This window comes from Myotis daubentonii, chromosome 15, assembly GCF_963259705.1.
Source record: "Myotis daubentonii chromosome 15, mMyoDau2.1, whole genome shotgun sequence".
In the NCBI taxonomy this organism is placed as follows: Eukaryota; Metazoa; Chordata; class Mammalia; order Chiroptera; family Vespertilionidae; genus Myotis; species Myotis daubentonii.
In genome coordinates this window covers 31083379-31106542 of record NC_081854.1, presented here as the reverse complement: position 1 = coordinate 31106542, position 23164 = coordinate 31083379, and the positions used below count along the sequence as shown (strand labels likewise).

At 49.9% G+C, this 23164-nt stretch overlaps 1 long non-coding RNA gene across 3 annotated transcripts in view; it reads right to left on the bottom strand.

Annotated features, from left to right (window-relative positions):
• Positions 1–1587: 1587 nt before the first annotated feature.
• Positions 1588–23164, bottom strand: part of LOC132217107 (uncharacterized) — a 130215-nt gene continuing 108638 nt past the window's right edge. Inside the window, exons 5-7 of one of the 3 annotated variants that reach the window (XR_009448858.1) lie at positions 22094–22203; positions 16348–16523; positions 1588–2162 (exon numbers count right to left, since the gene is read on the bottom strand). This is a non-coding gene — a long non-coding RNA (uncharacterized LOC132217107). The remainder of the gene's footprint in view (positions 2163–16347; positions 16524–22093; positions 22204–23164) is intronic. The other 2 variants (XR_009448857.1, XR_009448856.1) reach the window with 2 other exon arrangements.

The following is a 23164-nucleotide window of genomic DNA, read 5'->3' as shown; positions in this document are numbered from 1 at the left end:
TTCCTCCTCCCAGCAGCCCTGTAAAGCAGGTGATTATCCCCATTTTACAGGAGAGGAAACTGAGGCACAGAAAGTTAGCCGGCCAGTGGCAGGAGAGTATTGAACGGCAGGGTTCTGACACCAGCACATGGTAGGGACTCAGGCAGCTCCCTTTCTGCACGGACTCCCACACGGTGCGGAGTGGCTGAAGGAACAAACAGCTGTGGAAGGGCCCAGAACCACCTCTGTTCTTGTCCCCACACCCTCCTGGGAGCAGCTCCCCAAGGCCCCGCCAGCACAGAGATCCACGCTGCCATGGGACCTGCACCTCCAGAGTGCGGCCACGTGGCCCAGTCCCCTGCAGCGGCTCCCACAGACACACAGCTGGGTGACATGTGCCTGCCCCCTCCAGGGCCGCAGGCCAGAAACCCGGCAGGCACGTGCTCCCCAGGCAAGGACAGAGGGGCATCCAGCCCTGCTGGGCCGCGAGGATGTCCAGGAAATGCTAAAACATGCCTGGGGTGACTTAGCCAATTTTTACATCATTCTTTTCAAAGAAAACAAACTGTTTTTATTACAAAAGGGATACACACTCATACACGTAATACAAGGCAGGAGGATTGCCCAAAACCCCGTCAGCGCTGGCGCTGGGTGCATGCCTGCCCGGGCGCCTCGCTCTCCGCATCAGACCTCGCTCTTGACTGAGAAAACACACGACCATAGCATCCCGGATTCCGTGCGAGCAGCCCTCCGTGACTTCTGGACGCCGGAGTGACGGTTTGCATGTGAACAGAACAGGTCAGCTGTGATGACATCCCTCACCCGGGCATGTGTGCCTCGGGGGGGGACGGGTGCCCTGTTCCCTCCCACTAAAATGTGCCCGGTGCCCCCTGTGCCCTGGGGGAAATGCAGAGCTGGCTTAGACTCCATTCCTGTCCCCCATTCCTAACCCCACCCTCTGCATCTTACCACCCAGGGGTCAGTATATGAGACTGGTATTTTGCTTCTAACATTTTTTAGCACAGTCCACGTGTCGGGCATTGTTCTAAGGACTTTACAGACATGAACTCGGTTAATAACCACCTTAGGGGTAGGTACTCTTGTGGTCGACATTTTGCAGATGAGGAAACTGAGGCCAAGTGACTTGCCTGAAGTCACAGAGCAAGTAGGCGGTGGAGTCTGAATTCAAACCCAGGCGAGGGGCTCCCGAGCCCGTGCCGGCGGCAGCATGAACACAAGCAAACTGACGCTGGATGTGAGGACCACGTTGGAGCGGCCTCACCCACGGAAAGTATGGAAAGATGGGAGGTGACACATGGGACTAAGTTCCTACTAAGCCACCACGTTTTTGTTTTGTGTGGGGGTTTGTGTGTGTGTGTGTGGTGTGTTTTTAAGAAATCCAGCAAGAAAAAATAGGTATGAAGCAGTGGTTCTGAACCCTCGCTCTAGGTCAGTGGTTCTCAACCTTGGCTGCACATTAGAATCACCTGGGAATCTTTTTAAAATCCTGATTTCTGGGCCTCATCCTCTGGAAATTCTGTTTCTTTGTTATGGGGTGGGGCCACAACATTAGTAACAAAGAAACAGAATTTCTGGAGGATGAGGCCCAGAAATCAGGATTTTAAAAAGATTCCCAGGTGATTCTAATGTGCAGCCAAGGTTGAGAACCACTGCTCTAGGTGAAAATCACTGGGGTGCCTTGAGAATTGCTGCCCATCCTCTAACTCCCTTCGTTCAGGGTGGGATCAGTATTTTAAGACTTCGCAGCTGATTTCCTCTGTGCAGCCGGGTTTGAGTGCCCCAACTCCGGGAAACATTCTCTCTCCACACATCCTAGCTATCTGACCCTGGGCTATTTGCTTAGCCTCAGTTTCCACATCTGTGAAATGGGAACGCAATGCTTTGATGACTATGAGAAGCCAAATGGGACGTGCTCGCCTTGGAGGGGCTTGGGACAGACTGTCAGTCATTGTAAAGCACACGCTGCTCAGCACACAGGCAAATTCCCATGTTGCTTTGCTCAGGCTGCCGTGACAAAGCAGCCCAGATCATCTGGAATTTGGAGCCGGAGGTGTCAGCAGGGCGGGTTTCTCCGGAGCTCTCTCCTTGGCGTGTCGATGGCTATCCCTTCCGAGTCTTCACAAGGTCTTCCCCTCTGTGCAGGTCTGTGTCCTCATCCCATCCTATATGGACACCAGATGAAATGAATCAGGGGCCACCCTGATGACCTCATTTTAACTTAATCGCATCTTTAAAGGCCCCATCGCCAAATCCAGTCACATTCTGAGATGCTGGGGGCTAGGACTCCAACGTGTGAACTTTGGAGGACACAGCTCAGCTGGATCCAGAAGGATCCGTCCCTGCAGAGAGCACCTGTGCTTTCTTGGGTATCATGTCCCCTAAACAGGGCACGGTGGGACCGGCAGTTTCCATGTAGTTAGTGAGCTAATGTGAGCTCTCATCTGGGCTCCCCCGCGCCTGCCCACCCACCACCCTGCCGGCCCTGCGAGGGTTAATCTGAGGTCTCTGGAGTTGGGTGGATTTACTGCCCCCAGACCTTTATCATCTCACCCTGACGGTGAGGGCTCACATTTCCCACTTAATTACTTGTCCCGCAATCAGAAGAGATAGCCGTTCTGTGTTGAGTTGGCTGCAGCTGTGAACTGTTTATTTACTTTTCCTCAGCCCGGGAATGGCTGTAATTTAAAGGTTCAGATCTCAGCTACCCTGCCTGGTGCAAACGCTGCTTAAACACTTCCATATTGCTGGGGAGGAATGCGCTGGACGCTGCCCCCACCTCCCGCCCGGACCGGCCAGAGCGCTGGGAAGGCAGGTGTTCCTGGTTATTTATCAAGGCTGCAGGGCTGGTGAGGGAGCCAGCTGCCCGGCCGGCACTGCCAACTCTGCATCCACCGGAAGAGCTCGGCGCAAAACCTGCAGCCATAACAGGAGCGAGGACCACGAGATGCTAGGAAGGGACTGCCCCAAACGACTCCCCACCCCCGCCCGCCCCGCCACACTGTCCCTGCCACAGTTCAAGCCAAGGCTCTCACTAATTCCTGCGCCAAATGGTGTAATTACCACTTAAGTTGTCAAATGGCATCCAGATGGTCTTACCTTTCACACCAGCGGTTTAATAAGCTTTTAGGCGTGACCTTTGCAGCTTGTCCTCCACCTGCACAGCCCCCCGGTTTGTGAAATCTGAGCCCACAATTAGATCTGATAATGAGTGCCCAGGCGACCAGCCTTGAACTCTGCAAGCTCGCTTCAAGGGGTGCCCAGCTCGTCACCCCATGCCACTGACAAATGGCATGTGTCCACCACAAACGGAGGGGCCCCGTGCACGGCCCGGAGGCCTGCCTGGGGAGATCACAGAGGCCTGAGAGGCTCAAGAGCGCATCTGGGGGGCCAGGCAGCTCTAGGCCGGCTGTTTCAAGAGCTGAATTCTGGCAAACCGGAGGGTCACACCCATCCGTGTCCTCCAAGGCCTGCCTGCCCAGGGCAGCCCACCCGCAGGAACCGTTTTTAATACTGCCGTCCCAACTGCACCAACAGGTTGGCTGCCAGCACGGGCATTGCCCTGCGGCCTGGGACCCTCTGCAATTTGGTCATCCCCGTGAATGTACTCAGGCTGGAGTGACTCCCCAGTGAGGCTTTGGTACAAGGAAGAATGACCTTGCACTACAAACGATCGCACTCCCCCATCTGTTTTGCTAAATTAATCTTTTCCAGCATGGGGCAAACTCCACTGATAAGTACGGAGCTAATATGCAGGTACCGGGCACCATTCCCAGGACTTCACATGTAATCCCCACAACTTAGATTCTGTGTTTGTTTGTTTGTTTGTTTGTTTAATTCTCACCCGTGGATATATTTTTAATGATTTTTTGGAGGGAGAAGAAGGAAGAAAGAGAGAGAAACATCAATCAATTGCCTTCTGTACATGTCCTGACCCCAAAAGGGGAATCAGACCTGCAACCTAGGTATGTGTCCGGACCAGGAATTGAACTTGCAACCTTTTTGGTGTACGGGATGAACTCCAACCAACTGAGCCACCCAGCCAAGGCTAGGTGCTGTTTTTATCTCCCGTTTATAGATGAGAAAACTGTGGCACAGAGAGGTTAAGTAACCTGCCCAAGGACACACAGCAGCAAGTGGCAGGGATGGGATTTGAATCCAAGTAAGAAGCAGACATTACGAATGGGTACAACTATGATCCCATTGGGTAAGCAAATAATAACTTAATTTAAAATTCATTGATATGCATGTAAGAGAGCATGTTATAGGTAGTGAACAAAATTTAAAGGTTTGTGCAAGTGTTTGGGAAGGGCCAAATATTCTCAGAAGAGCCCCACATGCTGATACCCTCAGTGCCCCAGCAAACTGTAGAAAAGAGTGGATACAAAGAGAAGAACAAAGCAGAAGCCCTCTCTCTGATGAGATGGAACAGGGGGTGATGAAGGAGGGTTCAGACCAGTGGCTCTCAACCTTCCTAATGCCGCGACCCTTTAATACAGTTCCTCATGTTGTGGTGACCCCCAACCATAAAATTATTTTCGTTGCTACTTCATAACTGTAATTTTGCTACTGTTATGAATCATCATGTAAATATCTGATATGCTATATGTGTTTGCCGATGGTTGCGACCCACAGGTTGAGAACCGCGCTGGTCCAGACGCTTGAGCTCATGGCCAGGGAGAGAAGTTTCTCTGGGAGAATCCTGCCCCTGATCTTTGCCACATTCTGGATGGAGCTGCCCACAGACCAGGGGATTATTGGGAGGCTAAAACCCTGTAGGGAAACTGGAAAAATGTCTTTGTTCCAACTTCCTCATTATATTTGACTCTTTTTAAGGTGTCACTATTTCCTCTTCCTAACCCACATAGGGATCCTGGGTTTTAATGGTTTCATCAATTGTTGCCATTGAAAACCTACTCTTAAGATTGTGGCATCATTCTTACTAAAGTGTGAATGGCTGACCGTTAGGAAGAAAAGATTGCATTTCAGGTTATCACCTTAACATCAGCTTGGCTTTTCAAATGAAGAGACCATGGGAAGATTCTAGATAAACATGATGTATGGAGGGGTGGGGGATTATAATTTTTGCTAAAATAATGGGTGGGACACAATGGTTTTTAAAAATGCCTCTGCCCATACTATTGAATGCAAAGCAAAAATGACATGGACTTTCATGTAAAAAGATGTCATCAAGGTCATTTGAGGGCAGGTTTTCCTCTTGGTCCACACTCCTGGGAAGGGGAGCCTACTCTGTTAATTCTGTGATGGAAAAAATCTTGAGGAATAAAGCCTTAAATTATCGAAGTGGTTCGTTCAAATGGTGTTATCATCCAGCAGGTGACGAATTTATTTAAGCATGAACTGGGGCTCCTGGGGGCATTTCTCGAACTCAGAAGCCACCTGTATTCAATGCTTGCAGAAAGCCAACCTGTCTTGGAGCCCTCTCGGCCCAGCCAAGCATTCACTGTAGGGAGTTCAACGGCGGACCCATCTCACACAGTCCAGGGTGTATTTGCATATGTGTACATGCTGTGTGCACATGTTCATGTATGATGGTGTGTGTAGGTGTCGATGTGAATAGATGTGTGCATGAACATATGTATATGTTTGCATATGTGTGTGGTGTGCATTACATATGCACATGTGAATGAATGTGTATACATGTGTATGAGTGAGTGTGTGTGAGTGTGTGTTCCTCAAAAAAAAAAAAAAAGCCCAGAAAGATAGCATGAGTCTGTTTGGTTGGCCACCATATTTCACATTTTATGGCACCCTTGCTTTGGGAACACATGGGCCAATAAATATAAAATCAGCTCTTAGCCTACGGCTTCCTGCTGTGGGTCAACAGAAACCCCGGATGAGAGAATATTTGAGAATTCCCTATGACAAAGTAGAAAGTTCATAAAAGACAAGGACCCCAAAACTGGGAGGACCCACCAACTTCCCCTTCATGCTTACTTTCAGAAAAGACTGCAGGAGAGGGGCAAACCCGGAGTGGACCCGAGACAGCCCCTCCTCACCTCAGAACAGCCCTGAGAGTGCAGATCTCTCAAAGGCCTCAGTCCAAATCCCAGCCCTCCACGCATCAGCGGGAGTCCTGTTCGAGCGGGGAATCCCCCTGGCCCTTAGGTTTCCTCCTCCGTGAGAAAGTGAGACCACCACCAACACCAGCCCTGTTAGCTAACTCTCACAGTGACTATCAGCCTTCCATGCTTCATTTCATTTAATCCTCTAAGCACTGGTGAAGTAAGAACTATAATGGCCCATCTTATACAGGAGGAAACTGAGGCACAGGTGACTCAAACCCTCTCCGGCCTCAGCACCCTCAGCTCTGAGAGTCCCAGGATCACTCGGCATTTCCCGATTCCAGGTTTCTGGACCCCAGGGATCATGGTATTATTGTCAACATTTGGAAATTTCCATGCAAAGAACCCTAGTACCTAAAATGAGGTCTCAGAGGGTGCTCAAAACACTCAAGATTTCTGCTCTTGACTCTAGCCCATCAGCTCAGTGTGGTCTGTCCATGTTTGCCAGGAAGGTTATGTCTTTGAATATCATTGTGGACAATAACAATTAATCCTTTCCTGAACCCCCTATCCCAGCTTGCTGTGTACAGAGCACCCTGGGATTTCTCCCAACAAGCCCGTAAGAGAGATGATATCATTCCCAGTCAGTAGAGGAAGAGACTGAGGTTCCCAGAGGCTCCAAGGCCCTGCGAGACCAGGAGGGGTAGCAGTGAAGATGAAACTTGGCCTGCCCAGCCGGTGTGGCTCAATGGTTGAATGTTGACCTATAAACCAGGAGAACACGTTTCGATTTCCAGTCAGGGCATATGACCGGGTTGTAGGCTCAGTCCTCAGTAGGGGGAGTGCAGGAAGCAGCTGATCAATGATTCTCTCTCATCATTGATGTCTCTATCTCTCTCTCCCTTTCCCTTCCTCTCTGATATCTATATCTATCTCTATATCTATATCAACCTATATATAGATATAGAGATAGAGATAGATTTTTTTAAGAAAGAAACTGGGCCTATCTGACTCCAGAACCTGCCCAAGCTGCCAGGCCAGCATTTTTTCAAACCTGCCTGGTCAGAAGAATTACCAGGGCCTGGTGTACACTATGGATCGTGGTCTCACCCACTCCTAATGAGTCTGACACAGAAACCCAGGACCAAGAATCATGGTTTTCACACAAACATCACTGGCCATAAGAGTGAGAACAGCCCACGCACCTGGTAGAACTAGATTAATTACCTATTTCCATCCCCTCGTGACTTGATAAGAGCAGCTTTCAGAAGTGGCATTGATGTGGTCCAGGAGGGAGGAGACGCAGCCCAGGCCAGCCAGGCAGGCCTCCCTGCCTCGCCTGCCTGCACAGCGCCCCCAAGGGCCGAGCGGGGCACTGCAGTCCCCTCCCTGGTGGGGAACCCACAGGCTGCCTCCACACAAAGAATGGACGGAAACGGCCCCCCAGGCAGGAATTCACCCCTGCACTCCACACGGCTGTTGCTGGGGCAGGTCTGCAGGGAGCGGAGGGCCAGGGACATGGGGAGCCCAGCCCGTGTGAGGGGCTGGCAAACAAACACAGCCCCCCCAAAGCTGGGCTGGAGGGCAGCTGAGCCATCGCCCTTGAAATCTGCAAGCTCATCAGGGCACTTGGAAACCTCGGTGGGGACACAACACAGGACGCATCCTGCTCGGAAGAGATAAGAGAATTCCCAGGTTCTCACTGCCCAGCCTCTCCCGGGGGACAGAGCTGGCAGGGGGTGTGGAGGAACATGAGGAAGATGCCGGCAGCAAACCCGCAGCAGGGAGGCTCCTGTGCCCCCTTCACCCTCCACTGGCTTTGAGACAGGCCTGGGGGAGGGGTCACCGGCTGAGCTGGGACCCCATCACCCATTTCACTCATCCCTGAAATCACACACTGATTGTAGACCCAGGGCCAGGGGCTCTGCTTCTCTGTGCCTCAGTTTCCCCACCTGCAAAATGGGGCTGCTGTTGAGAACGACTCCATGGTGTTCTTCCAGGGGTTGTTTGGTGCAATCACGCGTGACCTGGTCCAGCCGGCACAGCCAGTCCTGGGAGCAGGGCGTCGACGAGCTCCGTTATTTCAGGGAGGAAGCTGGCGTAAGGACGACAGGAGAAGAGGCGTGATGGAGCCAGGGAGACCAGGCGCGGAGCCAGAGGCCAGGCTCACAGCGTTGCGTAAGGCTCGCTCGGAGAGCCTGATAACAGAGTGGCGACTCCAGCTGACTCAAATTACATTCCTATTGCGCGGGGCCGTGCCATGTGGCCCAGTTCCACCCAGATGCTGCGTACTTGAGCTGTTTGCGAACATCAGAAATGATAATAAGCGCAGAGTGAAAGCTAGCACCGCGCAGCGGGCCCCGGGCAGGCCCTCCCTCCTCCCACCCCACGGTCCTGTTCTTACCCCTCATAGGCGAGGTCACCGAGGGTCAGAGAGGTTTCCTCACCTGCCCAGCTGTCACCCAGCGGTCATGGGGGGAGCACAGTGCAGGGACCCACCCTGGGAGCTCACTGTCCTTCTGTGTCTTCCTCTCCCGCCCAAGGGCTCAAGGGCCGGGGTCTTACCTGGCCCCTGTCTGTGTCCCCACAAGATTTGGGCACAGCAACTAGTCGGTGGAGGGTTCAAAAGTAGAAGTCAAATTGACTCCAATATTATTTCCCACATTGTTTTGAGCGTGTGGTGTTCAGAGTGGGCTAGAGGAGGCGCCACGCTGTTCGGGGAATGTGGGGGGAGGGGACTCGCCCAGTGGGACCTCAGCAGCTCCTGCCTCTCATGGGCCCACACTACCCATGAGATTTGTTTCCTTAACTCCGGGTCAGTGCAACGAGTTCACACAGAACCAGTGTGTTTGGGGGGAGTCAACAATGAGGGGCCCCAGAACCCAGCTAGGACACAGAACGGCGACCAGTTCTCCAGGCAGAACACACACGGTGCTGATGTGCTAACAGCCCCTAAGGAGGCCGCTCATGCCATATGCCCAAGGGTTCGAAGGTCGGGACAGAACGGCCATAAAACAGAAGGGCCGAGAGGGGAACCCCTGCCTTCCCATTGCCATATTGATGCCAAAACAGTGCCTGCCTCTCCAGACCCACCTGCTGCCACCCTTAACTCACTGAGCCACACCTGTCCTGTGTGCAATCTCCTGGGACCAGATATGTTGGGCAGTTGCACACATCTCTCTAGTTTCCAAGCCAAGAAGTGCTGGAACCCAGAACAGCCCATTCCAAAGCCTGGAGCCTCGCCCACAATTCCAGAGGCAGATTTGGAAGTTTCTTCTTAGAACGCCCAGAGGTCCTGCCAGCTACAGCCCACTGGGAAGCTTTGGAGACATGCTCTGGAAGCCACCACCGCCTACCTCCGGTCCCTGTCTGCAAAGACTCGCCGGGGTGAGTTCGGGAGCTTGGGAAAGGGGGTCATGGCTGATACTGTTGATGTGCTTCCTAGAGTCTTGCCACCTCCAATGTAGGGGAAGCTATTGTGGACCTCACTTGTAGCTAGATGTGGATGGTCAAGTGACAAGGTTCTGGCCCATGAATTGTAAAGAGTCTGTGAGGATGCTATTGGGCAAGCTTTTGCTTTCCTGACAAAAGGCACAGACCCAGCTGGTGCAGTCCTTGAAACCTTCTCCTCCCTTCCCTCCCTTGAATGCAGACATGATGGCTGGAGATGCAGCAGCCTTCTTCTTGAGACCATGATAGGACAGGCAAAAACTACGTGGTGGACAGAATGCTGCCTTCCCAATCCCCTCCCCTCCCTTGAAATGAGCACATCCCAATCCCCAGAACCTGTTACCTTACCTGGCAAAGCAGAACTAAGGCTGCAGATGAAACTAGGGTTGCTAATCATCTGACCTTGGGATGGGGAGATCGTCCTGGATTTACCACACGGAAGAGGGTGTAGAAGGGGAGATCAGAGAGAGAGATGTGCTCATGACACAAAGGCAGAGGGGTGCACACTGCTGGCTTGAAAAATGGAGGACGGGGCCACAAGCCAAGGAATGCGGGCAGCCTCTGGCAGCTGGAAACGCCCAGGGAATGTATTCTCCCCCAGCGCTCCAGAAGGAGTGCAGCCCTGTTAACACCTTGATTTTATCTAGGTAAGACCCATTTCAGAATTCTGATCTACAGAGCTGTTAAGATACTAAATGTATGTTGTTTTAAGCCATCAAGGTTTTGGTGCTCTGTTACGGCAGCCACAAGACACTGATATAAGCCATAGGAGATGCTGGGTTGTCCTCATGGAGGAAATGAAAAGATGCCAGCCACTGCCTTCTCCAGACCTTGCACTGGTTTAAGCCCCTTCAAGTGAGACTACTTGTGACTTGACGCCTTAGACCAGCCGTGGGCAAACTACGGCCCGCGGGCCGGATCCGGCCCGTTTGAAATGAATAAAACTAAAAAAAAAAAAAAAAAGACCGTACCCTTTTATGTAATGATGTTTACTTTGAATTTATATTAGTTCACACAAACACTCCATCCATGCTTTTGTTCCGGCCCTCCGGTCCAGTTTAAGAACCCATTGTGGCCCTCGAGTCAAAAAGTTTGCCCACCCCTGCCTTAGACTGTCCTAATTGGCATCTGGGTCAGCTAGGTAAGTTTTTAGTTCAAAATTCCTTTTGTGAGAAAAACACATAATCACCAGCTAAAAATGTGAATTGAGCACCTGTGACAGTCCCCCAAGGTTGAAGATGAATTCCGGATGGCTCTGGGACCTTTTCTGAGAAAGAAAAATATAATAAGATCAGAGTTTCTTGAGCGGTTTTCTTAAGAAAACGTTTCCCTTCATATAATGCCCTAAAGCCCTTCAACATTCTAAAAGGAGAAACAGTTAATTAAAGGTTTATTGAATCATAGAGTGGACCTAAGACAAAGAAGCTACTTGCAATACACAGAGTAGTTCACTTGTTTGACTGTCACGGCCCCGCCACGCAGGGCCCCCGGGGCAGTAGATGTGCTCCCAGTGGCCCACTTCACAGAACTGGGTAGAATGGTCTCTAGTTTACGTGGTCATACAGGACTGGGTCCCTGTGTTTTGCCTTTATGGCAGGCTGTTATCATTCATATGAGCTCGCTGATGGACAGCCGGTTTCAGGAACACAACTTTACCGTAAGGTAATTTCTAAGCTGTATTCTCCTAGTCGCTTTCATCACTCAGCTTGCAACTGGGCTTCCAGGAAGGGGCTGCAGTAAGATGCTGGGCGGCCTCAGCCTAGTCACATTGGCAGGTGGGTCCGCGAGTTAGGAAGGCACAGCCATTTGTCCGGGGCCTGCCCGCTCTGTGCGGGGCGCTGGGAGCCAGGCTCTCAGAGGTTGGCTTGGCGCGGGCGTGGGCTGGAGAGGCTCCGCAGACATTGTATCCCTGCTGCTCACAGTGGCCTGATGCCAGGTATGTCTGAGAGAGGTGACCCAGTGAAAGGATGGGCACAGGACCTAGCAGGTGGTCAACTCCCATTAAATGGTAACAATTGACATGTTTTTCTTTCTAAAATTCACAGCAACCCGAGGAGGGGAACCTGGGGAATGTTCCCACATCGCAGGCCAGGACCTGAGGCTCACAGGGGCTGTGACAGCACAAGAAAGGGGCCAGGCTTCCCTCTCTCCAGACACGCCTCCCCCTGACACCCAGGGGCCTGTACCTGGTTTGGGTTGCCATGGTGATGACAGCTCTCCCATGAGCCAGCCACCCTGCAACCACCTTCTTCTCTCCTCCCCCACCACAGCCCTGGCGAGGGGCCTTGTGCTGCCCACTCTCAAGATGTGGAAGGCACAGCCTAGGGAGAACTTAGCATCAAGCCCGCCACGATATAATGTGTGGAGATGGGTGTAAAGGCAGCCGCCAGCGCACCATCTAGATCAGTGATGGTGAACCTATGACACTCATTTTTTTTGGTTGATTTTTCTTTGTTAAATGGCATTTAAATATATAAAATAAATATCAAAAATATAAGTCTTTGTTTTACTATGGTTGCAAATATCAAAAAGTTTCTATATGTGACACGGCACCAGAGTTAAGTTAGGGTTTTTCAAAATGCTGACACGCCGAGCTCAAAAGGTTCGCCATCACTGGCCTAGGTCCTTATCAGGGACCATACAGCCCTGCTGGCCCCACAGAGCACAGAGCACAGCGAGGTGAGGCAGAGGCTCTCGGCCAGAAGCAGAGAGACTCCCGCCCCGCGCCCCCAGGCCAGGCTCTGAGTGCAGTGAAGCAACTTATGAAAATCCGAGCTGGACTTTAGGAGGGAGAGGGAAGCAGTGGGCACCCCAAGGTGCCGCATGCATGGCCTCCCAAGGGTGTGATCAGATGACTGGGTGGCCTCCTCCCAAGCACACCCCCACACCCATGTGTGCCCACGCTTTCCCTATGGGACCAGGCGGGAGTTGTGTGGATTGACCCGCACTCAGGTGGCTGGGGAAACCCCCAATCTTTCTGTGCCTCCATTTCCTTCTCTGTGAAATGAGTCGAGAAAGAAGCCATCTGCAAGGGAAGTCTTGGCCAAAAACACCAATCCCTTATTTCCCAACCCGTAAAAACGCATCAACTCATTTCATTTTTAGTGAGGCCGTCAGTGGAACATTCAGAAGACTAAGAGATACACATCTCATCCGTGCGTTTCTTTTCTTTTAAAGTCTCTTTCATCTTGGAATCAGAGAGCGGCAGGTAATAGATGTGACCACGCTGGCCCTCTGCTGGTTGCCTAACCACATCTGCTCCCCACCCCATTCCTCCCTGTTGACGGGATTCTGGTTTTATTTGCCTTGGCAATGGACTCGGCTAAAAATATGCAGTTTCCCAGACTCCTTTGCAGTGGAGAGTGGTAGGTGACATAGTCCACAGTCCCGGCCAAGGTGACGGAGGTGAGACGCTGGAAAGGGGTCCCTCCAGAAGGACAAGACCATGCATCTTCCCCTTCCACTCTTTATCCTTCCGGAACCAACCTCAGTTTCATAGGTGTGGCCTTCACCTTGTGATGCGGAGCCCAAACGGTGGGGAGCAGAGGTCCCTGCCAGGACTGCCCACCTCCAGCCCCCTGGGCCTGAGACAACTGCCTTCTGTTAGGTTCTTGCTACTGCAGCTGAACACATTCCCAGCTGATGCACTGAGCATCCAAATCCGAGGAGCGGCCACCCCACCACATCACAGAGGAGTGAACACAAAAGAGGTTTTTAGACCATCTCCATGGAAACAGTTCCCACCCAGGCCCCTCCCTCTTGCCTGAGATGATTGGTGGCAATGAATCCAATCAATGTTCCACGTCTCTTTCGAGACACCAAAAGGCATGCCGCCTCTAGTCACCAAAATAAATATTTTATTTATTTATTTTTGTTTTGTGTTATGCACTTATTTCCTTGATGAAACCAGCCTCCAGGTTTCCTGAAAATGTGACACTCAGGCTGCCGTTTCCTCCCCAGATGTGACCGATGAAAATGGCCTCTCAGTCTGCAAAATGGGGGTGGCCAGACCTCACCTGCCTGGTCTTGCCCAGCTGCCTGCCCTGACCTCCGTGACCTGGCCTTGGCCAGGCTCTCTGCCCGCACTCCCCTCCTCCTGGCCGCTGGGAGGCCCCATGGGCCCCCACTGGCTCCCTGACCCAGGCTGTGCCTGGAACACATCTGCTCATCCCCACACGGGGCTCGCCCCTCAGACGTCTCAGAGATTCCCTGAAACACTTTCCCAGGCTCCTGTCCTCCCTGATGGACAGAAACGACCCTGCCTGGTGTTCCCAGCCGTAAACTCCCAGCCAGCCTGGCACAGAGCGGGTGTTCCACGAAAACGCGCTGCCCATTGACTGGGCAGCGGACTCAGTGAGGGAAGGCGGAGGCAGTTTCCCAGTGAACTTGTATTTGGAGAACTGATAAAACAAGGCTTTGTTCTGCCACGTCGGTGTTTTTTCTGCCATAGAGCTTTGTCCTTATATCTCGGGGGAATGTGGCCGGTGAGTGTTTTATCCTGTGGGCCCCGGAGTGAGTGAACCCTCACACTCCACGGTGGCAGAGGCGGCTGCCTCCAGCTGACCCTGCAGCTACATGAAGAACATGCTCACACACAGAGGGAGGGCAAAAGCAGGTTTACAGTTGTCCGTACCCAAAACAGCTTTTCTTATATTATTGTTTCTCAATCATTATATTATTTATTGGTATTCCAACTGTAAACCTACTTTTTGCACCCCTGTATAACAGCCCAAAGGACAGGACTGATCAGTGAAATACTCAGATAACTACTCTTCAGTTCTTGTCCCACTTGAGTGCGGCCTTAAGGAAAAGAGACTCACTAGCTGGAGGGGAGGGAAACGGCACTCCCAGGAGAAGGAACAGCACGTGCAAAGGCCCTGGGGCATAAGAGAACAGGGGGTGTTTGAGGAATGGCAAGTCAGGGTACGTGTCAGGGAGCAGAGAGAGAGGGCAAAGGCAGATCCTGGTTGTTGTTGGTTTTTATAGCATAACATTAACATGAATTCTGCTTCCAACAATGATAGCCTTTATCCAGTGCTATGTTCCAGGTACTTTAAATACATCATCTCAATCCCTACAACCAGATCTGAGGTAAGTCCTAATATTATCTCCATTCTGTTGAGGACAAAACTGAGACCCACAGAGACAAACATACTTTCCCCAGGACACCCATTAGAAAGTGGGAGAGCTGGAGTCCCAATCCAGGTCTACCTGTCCACACACATGGGACAACATGAAGAGAGCTGCTCATCACCCTGCCAGTGATGTATCCGTCAGCTCTTCCTACACTCATGCTGCATAACAAAAACACAGGACTCATGGCAAATGAGAATAGCATGCCTGTGCGTCTGGAGTGGTCAGGTAGGTGTCCCTGCCGACACTGGCTGGGCTAATCGGCTCACACAGCTGTGAGTTCCACTGCAGGGAATGGGCGACTAGGCTCTGCATGCCTCTCATCCTCCCTCAGGCCAACAAGGCATGTCTCGTGCTGATGGCAGAGGCTCAAGAGCACTAATGGAAACAGGTAAGCATTCCTCCAAGCTCTTGTTTGTGTGATGTCTGCTAACAGCCCATTGAGCAAAGCAAGTGAGATGGTGAAACCCAGAGTCCAGGGACAAGAAATCTACCCACCTCTTGGTAGAAGGAGCTACAAAGTCCTTGACAAAGGGCGTGGACCCAGGAAGGGGTGAAGACCTAAGGCCATTTAAGCACTCCACCTACCACAGGCTAGAAAGGCTGGGGCAAGGGCCAGACGGGGTGTTGGAGCAGGAGAGGAGGGGCCAGCCCTGAGCCTAGCTCCTCCCCTGGGCATGAGAAGAGAGACTTGTCCAGGGCTGCAGCACAAGCCAGCGGGAGAGCTGGGACTCTTATGCAAACCATCTGACTCCAAGATCCTTGCAGCGTGAACCTGGGTGGATCCCACCAAGAAAAACAGAAACTTCCCTGAGTGTTTAAAACGGAGAGGATTCAATACATGGAGCCAGTTGCTCTGGTGATGGAGAAGCTGAGATCCTAGGGGCTGAGCAGCATCAGAAAGCGGCTAGCACCCCAGAACCGAAGGGACAGAGGGGAGCCAGGGTCAGGGAGAGCCTGTAAGTGAGCAGCTCCACCGCCTAGACCAGTGGTTCTCACCTTCCTAATGCTGCGACCCTTTAATACAGTTCCTCATGTTGTGGTGACCCCCAATTTCATTGTTACAAATTGAACATAATTAAAGCATAGTGATTAATCACAAAACCAATATGTAATTATATATGTGTTTTCCGATGGTCTTAGGCGAACCCTGTGAAAGGGTCGTTCGACCCCCAAAGGGGTCGCGACCCACAGGTTGAGAACCGCTGGCCTAGACAGTGAGCAGGAGGCAAAGGAGGTGACCTTCAGCCTCTCCCTCCTGCAGCCCTCCCTCCTGGCTCTCCCCAGCGCCTCTCTCCAGACAGACACAGCCAGACGCAGCCAGATGCTGGGTGCTGATCTACCAGCCTGTGACTGCAGCCCTCGGCCCCTGCGTGCAGAGTGGCCTGGGAGGCCCCAGGCGGGGGCTGAGGGCAGGCAGGTGCAAAGAGAGTGGACACTGGGCAACCACCTTGGGGACAGGTGGCCTCGTCTCGCGGATGCCCCAGGCAGTGCTCACAAACCCTGGTTCTGGCTCAGCTCTGGGTGGGGCCTGAGACTCGCAACCCGCTCCAGGCGCTGCGGACCCTCTGCTCCTGGGCCACACTTTCTACAGCAAGGCCCCACGGGAGAGCCGAGGACATGGACGCACCTTCATGAAGATGCTGAGCGGACATTTAGTTAGTATTTACCACAGCCCGCTCTCGTTCCTTCCATGATGGAAGAAAAAAAAACCAGGACCCAGCATGTTCAAGAGACTCACCCAGGGTTGCCCGGCTTGTGGGTGGCCGAGATGTGATGCCCGGTGGCCCCTGGTGGCTGAAAAGCGATGTCCGGTGGCCGCTCTGGCCGTTCATTTCTGGGCTTCTGGGAACTGACCCAGAGATAGCGTATTCCACAGGCCCAGCCTTTTCATTCACAATCTCGAATCCTCACAACCTGGAAAAGAAAGGTTACTAGCTCCATTTTATGCAGGAGGAACCGAGGCTCGGAAAATGTAAGGAACCCACCGAGAGTCACCAGTGAAGGAGGGCAGAGCCCTATTTGAACCCAAATCTGCCTGCTCTGAAACCTGGGCTCCAGGCGGCACCCCCTCCGCCCGCCCCCCTCCCCACCCCCGCCACACCTCTCAACTCCACCCGCTCACTTATTCACTCAACAGACACTGACTTAGCGAAGCACGGAGGCCCTGGTGAAGAATGCGGGGCCTGTGACCCACTGGGCTGGGTTCCAATCCCAGACCTCCCCACCCCTCCACGCCAGGGGTGCCCCCTGGGGCTCCCCTAGGCCTCTGGGGACTCAGTGCCCTCAATTGTCAAATAGGGACTGGTACCCCCTACCCCAGCGACTCATTGGGAGGCGCCCTCCTGCTGTCCCATGTGATGCCTGGCACGCTGCAGACGCTGGATAAATACCACCTGTCGTAAGTATGCGACAAGCCTGATGCTTAGACTCTAGGCAGGGAAGACTAAGGAATTTATTGAATGACCGAGTGTCCGCCCTGTAATGGAGCATCGTCCTGTACAGCAAATGACCTGGAATTCAATCCCCAGTCAGGGCACATGCAGGAGGTAACCCATTTCTTTCTCTCTCTCTCTCTCTCTCTCTCTCTCTCTCTCTCTCTCTCTCTCTCTCTCTCTCTCTCCCCTGCACCCTTTCTTCACTCTCTAAAATCAATAACAACATATCCTCAGGTGAGGATTTAAAAAAACAGGCTGTGTCCGAGATGACTGTTCCCAGAGAGCCGGTGCTCGGGGACAGCAGGGCGAGCTGCGTCGCCCCATGGCAGCGAGGCGCTGCTGTTGGAGCCCCTGCCCCATGGATCTGTGGCCCCATTCGCAAGGGCCCTGGGAACTGTGAGGGCTCCTGCTCTGTGATCTGTGCTGCTCCCGGGCGGGAAAGCGCTGCCTCCTCACGGCCATGCCTCGCTGCAGGGTCCACGGCACGCCCAGGGCCCTGGCACTGCTCCCGCCTGGACACCTTCCCTCGGCTGCAGCCACGGCCGGGCATCGAAAGGTGTTTCTCCAAACAGCGCAGAAGACGCTGCAAGCTTGTTTCTGAGAGACAGGCAGGGATTTGGGCTCCCGGCACTTGTTTGCACAAAGGATCTCAGCCTTCTTTCTCCTGACACGCAGCTTAAACATGCTAGCTGACCCTTTAAAGCAGTGGTTCTCAGCCTTCCTAATGCCACGACCCTTTAATACAGTTCCTCATGTTGTGGTGACCCCCAACCATAAAATTATTTTCGTTGCTACTTCATAACTGTGATTTTTCTACTGTTATGAATCGTCATGCAAATATCTGATATGCAGGATGTATTTTCATTGTTACAAATTGAACATAATTAAAGCATAGTGATTAATCACAAAAACAATATGTAATTATATATGTGGTTTCCGATGGTCTTAGGAGACCCCTGTGAAAGGGTCATTCGCCCCCCAAAGGGGTCTCGACCCACAGGTTGAGAACCACTGCTTTAAAGGGATCCCCACGGCTCCCCAGCGCCTTCCCAGAGAACTTTGGGGGGCGGGGGCGGAGGAGGTGAATGCATGGTACCCACAGGCTGTCTCCCTCCACGGACAGCACAGCCTGTTTAGGGTTGAAGACTGGATGCTAAATGTGTCTTCTGGTTTGTTTGGGTGTATTTTTCTCTCCCCTTGTACCTTTTAACTAAAACACAACAGAAAATAAGCACCCTGATTGCATTCAGCTGTTAAGAGGGAAGCAACTCTGCCTCCCCACCTTCGCTGGCAGAGATCAAATGTGACTTTCTCAAAAAACAGAAAGTGGAAAGTTTACAAATACAGAACCCAGAATCTGCAATAGCACGCCATCACTCCGAGCCAGCGATGTGCTCCTGAGGGCGTGCTGGCTGCGCAGGCCTCCCTGCTGTGTCTGTAAACCCGTGTGCAGAGATGGTGCGGGGCCCCTTTACACACACACACACACACACACACACACACACACACACACACACCACAGCCCAGAAGACGGAATAATCTTTGCATCAGCTAAGGTCCTACCAGCCTGCTTGGCTAAGTGAAACATAAAAATATTTTAAGCTGAAATTGGTTAAATGGGCTGATAGAATTCATTTTGTTAAACAATCTTTCCCCGGACTAGTTTACTCATATACATGAAGCCTGAAGGTGCTTTTCCTTGCTGGGTTTCTGAAACCTGAAATACTTTCAACTAAATGAGAAAACGTTCGCTGTTGAATGGCCTATTGGAGCTGTCACCAGCGTGATTGCTGGAAATAAACAGGATTGTAAGAAGGTTGGCAAGAGCAGAAACGTAAGTCAACATTAACAGACGGTGTAATTAAATTATCCCTTAAGCCAAGGTGCCAAGTGACACAACATTTTTTTGTTTTCGTTCTAATGTGTTCCCCTCCCTGGAACTGCACAAATCTGAATGGATCTCCCTCCAGAATTGCTCATTTTGTCTTGTTCATTTCCTACACAGCACATACCTCTCTGTTCTGCAGGGAACCAAAATACTCGGGACATACAAGTCCATATTTTCTCCATATCATTTTACAGAGGTTCGCTTGGTACACGCGTGGTTCGATAAACAATGTTTATTTTCTATGGGTTAGTATCTTGCTCAAGAAAATTAGAACTGAGTCTCAGGAAGATTTATTTTCATTTTAACTATTGTTCACTGGTCACTGCCACTCAATTTTTAAAAGACTTTCTCCCCAGAAGGCAAATCTTTAAAGCAGAACAGAATTTATTTAAACAGCTGCGCTTTTTTGCACAATCATTTTATTAATACATTGATTTGAGTTATGAACAGGGGGTGACTTGCAGAGTTTGTAAATACATAGAGGTATAATAGCTGGCATGTCTTTCAATTTAATTTTTAAAGAACAATACAGGACTAACTACTGCCATACATGATTCAGTCACTGTACTCCGCTACATTTACAGATTTCCATGTCTTTAAATCGTATTTCACATTTGGAATCTAATGAATCCCTCTTCCATCTTTTTTTTTCAAGGACGAATGATAGTATCATTTTTAGGAAAAGGAATATCTTTACTTGCTCTTGTTGAATTAGTTCTTTAAAAAAATAGTTGTCAACACGTGCTCTTTCTTTTTAAGTTAAAAAAACAACATGGCAAATTATTACAAATTATGGAATCATGTTCCATGAAGAGTCAAAACATTAAAATCATCAAAAAATAAATAAATAAAATCATCAAAAAATGTGTTAAATAATTTTAATTTCAATATTAAATATGTTGAAGAAAGTCCTCAACATTCTTTGGGATTCTCTTTTGCAAGAGATAGGGATAGAAAAATGTGGGGGATTTGGGGAATAAAGTAGAAACTTTGGGAGATGAGGTTTCAAAGTTCTAAGTAGCTGGCGACACTGTTTTAGCAGGTGCTGATACAATGAAATACAATGTCCAGTGTGGATATTCTCACACATATTCATCACATAGAAAGAAAACACTGTGTGAGAAGGTGAGATTCTGATGTCACTATCTGTACATGCCTGATTTCACTTGGCCATTTGTATGCATATAAAGTTCCATGCAATACTATAACATACATTCTTCACCATTATTATAGGAGAACCGTACGGATAGCTTTTATTTCTTAAAACATAGACAGGCAACTGATAAAATATTGAAACAGCTTTTCTATTGAACATTTCCAGGAATTATTGCTTTGAACTCTAGCTGGGCGCTGTATCAGACCATTTCAGGAGGGTGAGACATTTTGGTCATTAACATTTGGCTTAAATACTTTAAATACTCTTGGAGAGTTTGCACATTTTGGGCAGCGTCTCAAAAAAAGGTTTTCTTCTTACATTTAGAGCTTACTGGATGAGTTCCCGGGGAGGCAAAGGGGAGACCTGACTGGATTGGGGCTGAATCTCAGTACCTATTTTCCCACCCCCCACCCCTCGATCACTCTAGAAGTAACATCGCCATCTACTGGATAGCAGCTCAGCTTCCCTAAGAAGGCAAAGGTTTCTGTTTTCGGCAATCGCAATCAGAAAGCTTAAAAAATATATTTAAGGTGTAGAATGCCATAGTTTCAGAGACAGGAGAACAAAAACTAAGTACTCTAATCGAAAGCGAAGGAAAACGGCAATAGCCTTTTGGACACCTCTGGTCTGTAACAATTTTGAAAACTGGCTCTAGCCCATCACCCCCTTCAACAACCCCCGAAAAGAAAAAGAAAAAAAGTAAGAAATGTGCTATTTTTAATTTCTAAAAGTTTTAGATTAGTTATGAATTTCTGGAGAAAAGGGTTTTTTCACTAGTCAGCTCCTGCCTTTTTCTCCACACATTTCCTGGGGCTGAGAGCTTCAGGAAAGTGCACACACACACACACACACACACACACACACACACCAGTCCTTTGGAGTTCTTTAACCTAACAAGGCTTTGTGAACATACGAGTACAAAACTGGGATAACCCAAATATTATTTTAAATTTTTTTCAGGCACTTAAGCAAAACAACTACCATTTTTGAAGTTTATGTAACTTTTCCTTATAAATATAATCACATCCCGATTATACATCTACAATTACAAATGTTGATTTCTGGATTTTCTCACGCAAATAACCGTCTTGCTTTCCTCTTTCTTCCTGCCCCTAACTGGTCACCGAATTCGCCTTGAAATTTGAGCATTAATTGCTTTCTCTTGGCAATTAGAGCCAGGGTATTCTTTTCACGAGAGAGCGACATCATTTTACAATTTCCCATATTCCTTGGAATGGTTTCATGGAAAAGAAAGAAGTCAAATGCGGCCCAGAATATTAACATACGTTTTCTTTACAATCTTCCAAACAGTTGGCAAGATGTTCAGAGGATTTTTTAAAAAATAGACAACTTACGTTAAATAAAAATTAAATTTATTAAATAGCGCGATTCCCTTGTTTTTAAAAGAAACATTTTTACTCCATCTGATATTTTCTTATGACACATCATTAGAACAAGATTGTAAGAGTCCTAAGAGCCTAAAGTCAGGCTTGCTATTGCATGACAGTCAGAAATTACTTCATTTCGCATAGGTATATTCGTTTCATATAGATCTCAAAGTATTTACATCTTGTAACTTAATTTCTGACTCACTCGAGTTTGAAAGATCTGGACATTATAAAGGCAAACTAATTTTCTGCTGGAACGAAATGAGGAGATGAAAATTTTTAAAATGTGTTTTATTAGGTAAATCCAGTAGGGACTCACTGTTAGACCCTGAAATAAACCAGCCTGCTTCTGTTTACTTTCTCCATCTTTCGGAACCTTAAAATGAACATTGAAGGCACTGCAATTGGTAAGCACACACACCCCCCGCCGATGTTTGTGTGGAAGTTGTAGTCTCTTTCCCTCAAAGTGGAGACTGTGGTGCTGAGGGCTGGCAGCGTGAGTTCCAGAGAGCTCCGAGCACCGGGAACGTGAACTGGTAGATAAAGAGAGGGAGGCAGGACGGGACCGGAGGGGACACGGGGTCAGGGCGACGCGGGAGAAGGACCAGAGTACTCACAACATCCCGTGTCTGCCGCCGCCTCTGTCCTGGTCCCGGTTCCAAAAGGAAATGTGGCTGTTTGGTGCAGGACCAGGAACGAACATCCAGGAAGTTGGCAAAATCACTAGCTAAACAATCAATAGAGAAAACACAATAAATTGAAAGACCATATTTTAGGTTGGTTTTTTCCCCTCCAATAAAAAGAAAATGAGTCAAGGTGGGTGGGGGGAAAGAACACATTTTAATTTTTTTTTTCCCGTGACCTGAGCTGGGCCCCAGGTTAATCTAAGTTCAAATTGGATATTTGCTCTCCGGCATCCACGTCCTGTCAAGGATCACTTGAATGATGGCAATAAATTTAGGCTTCTCACAAACCCCGAAATTCTCTGTGCGAACCCAGCCGAGTTCCTGCCGCAGATCTGAAGTGAGTTTTCCTATGAAAATCCACTCTAAAACTCAGCGACCCCCACCCCTAATGCATGCCTTCAGTGACAGGAAATGTTAACCATTTTAAGCGTTTTATTTGCATGTGCTCCGAAGCTGAGGGAGTGAGGGAGAAATGTACAGGCAATGAGTGGCCATGAAATGGAGATCGATGAAGTGAGCATGGACGTGTGTGTTTCTGAGCAATGGGGTGAGCATCCTGGGTCCTGAATTAGCCCCAGACGCGAGTGACTGCCCCTGGAATTCTCACAGGAGCAAGCAAAAGTCTACACGCGGCAGTCGAGCCATATTTCAAATTCCCTCGTGTTGTTGATGAATTAAAAGGCAATGTCCTTCCACTTTGCAGCTGGGGAGTCGGAAAGAAAGCGCCCGTCTTGGGATGTTTGTGGTGCCGAGATGTGTTTTTGTGCGAGTTTTTCTCCCTGGGATCAAAAGTGGGGGGAAAAGATTGTCCCCCCCAAATCAACTAAACACTGAAGCTCAGAAACACATGGAATGTGTATAACATTGTCCTTCAGAAATCCACCTCAAATTTTTTTAAAAGTTCTCTTTGATCAAAAGCCGACAGAGAATTGCATTTTTCTCCATTCTGTTGCATTTAACATGGACTAACACAGGGTGAGTTTAAACAAACAGATGGCCCAG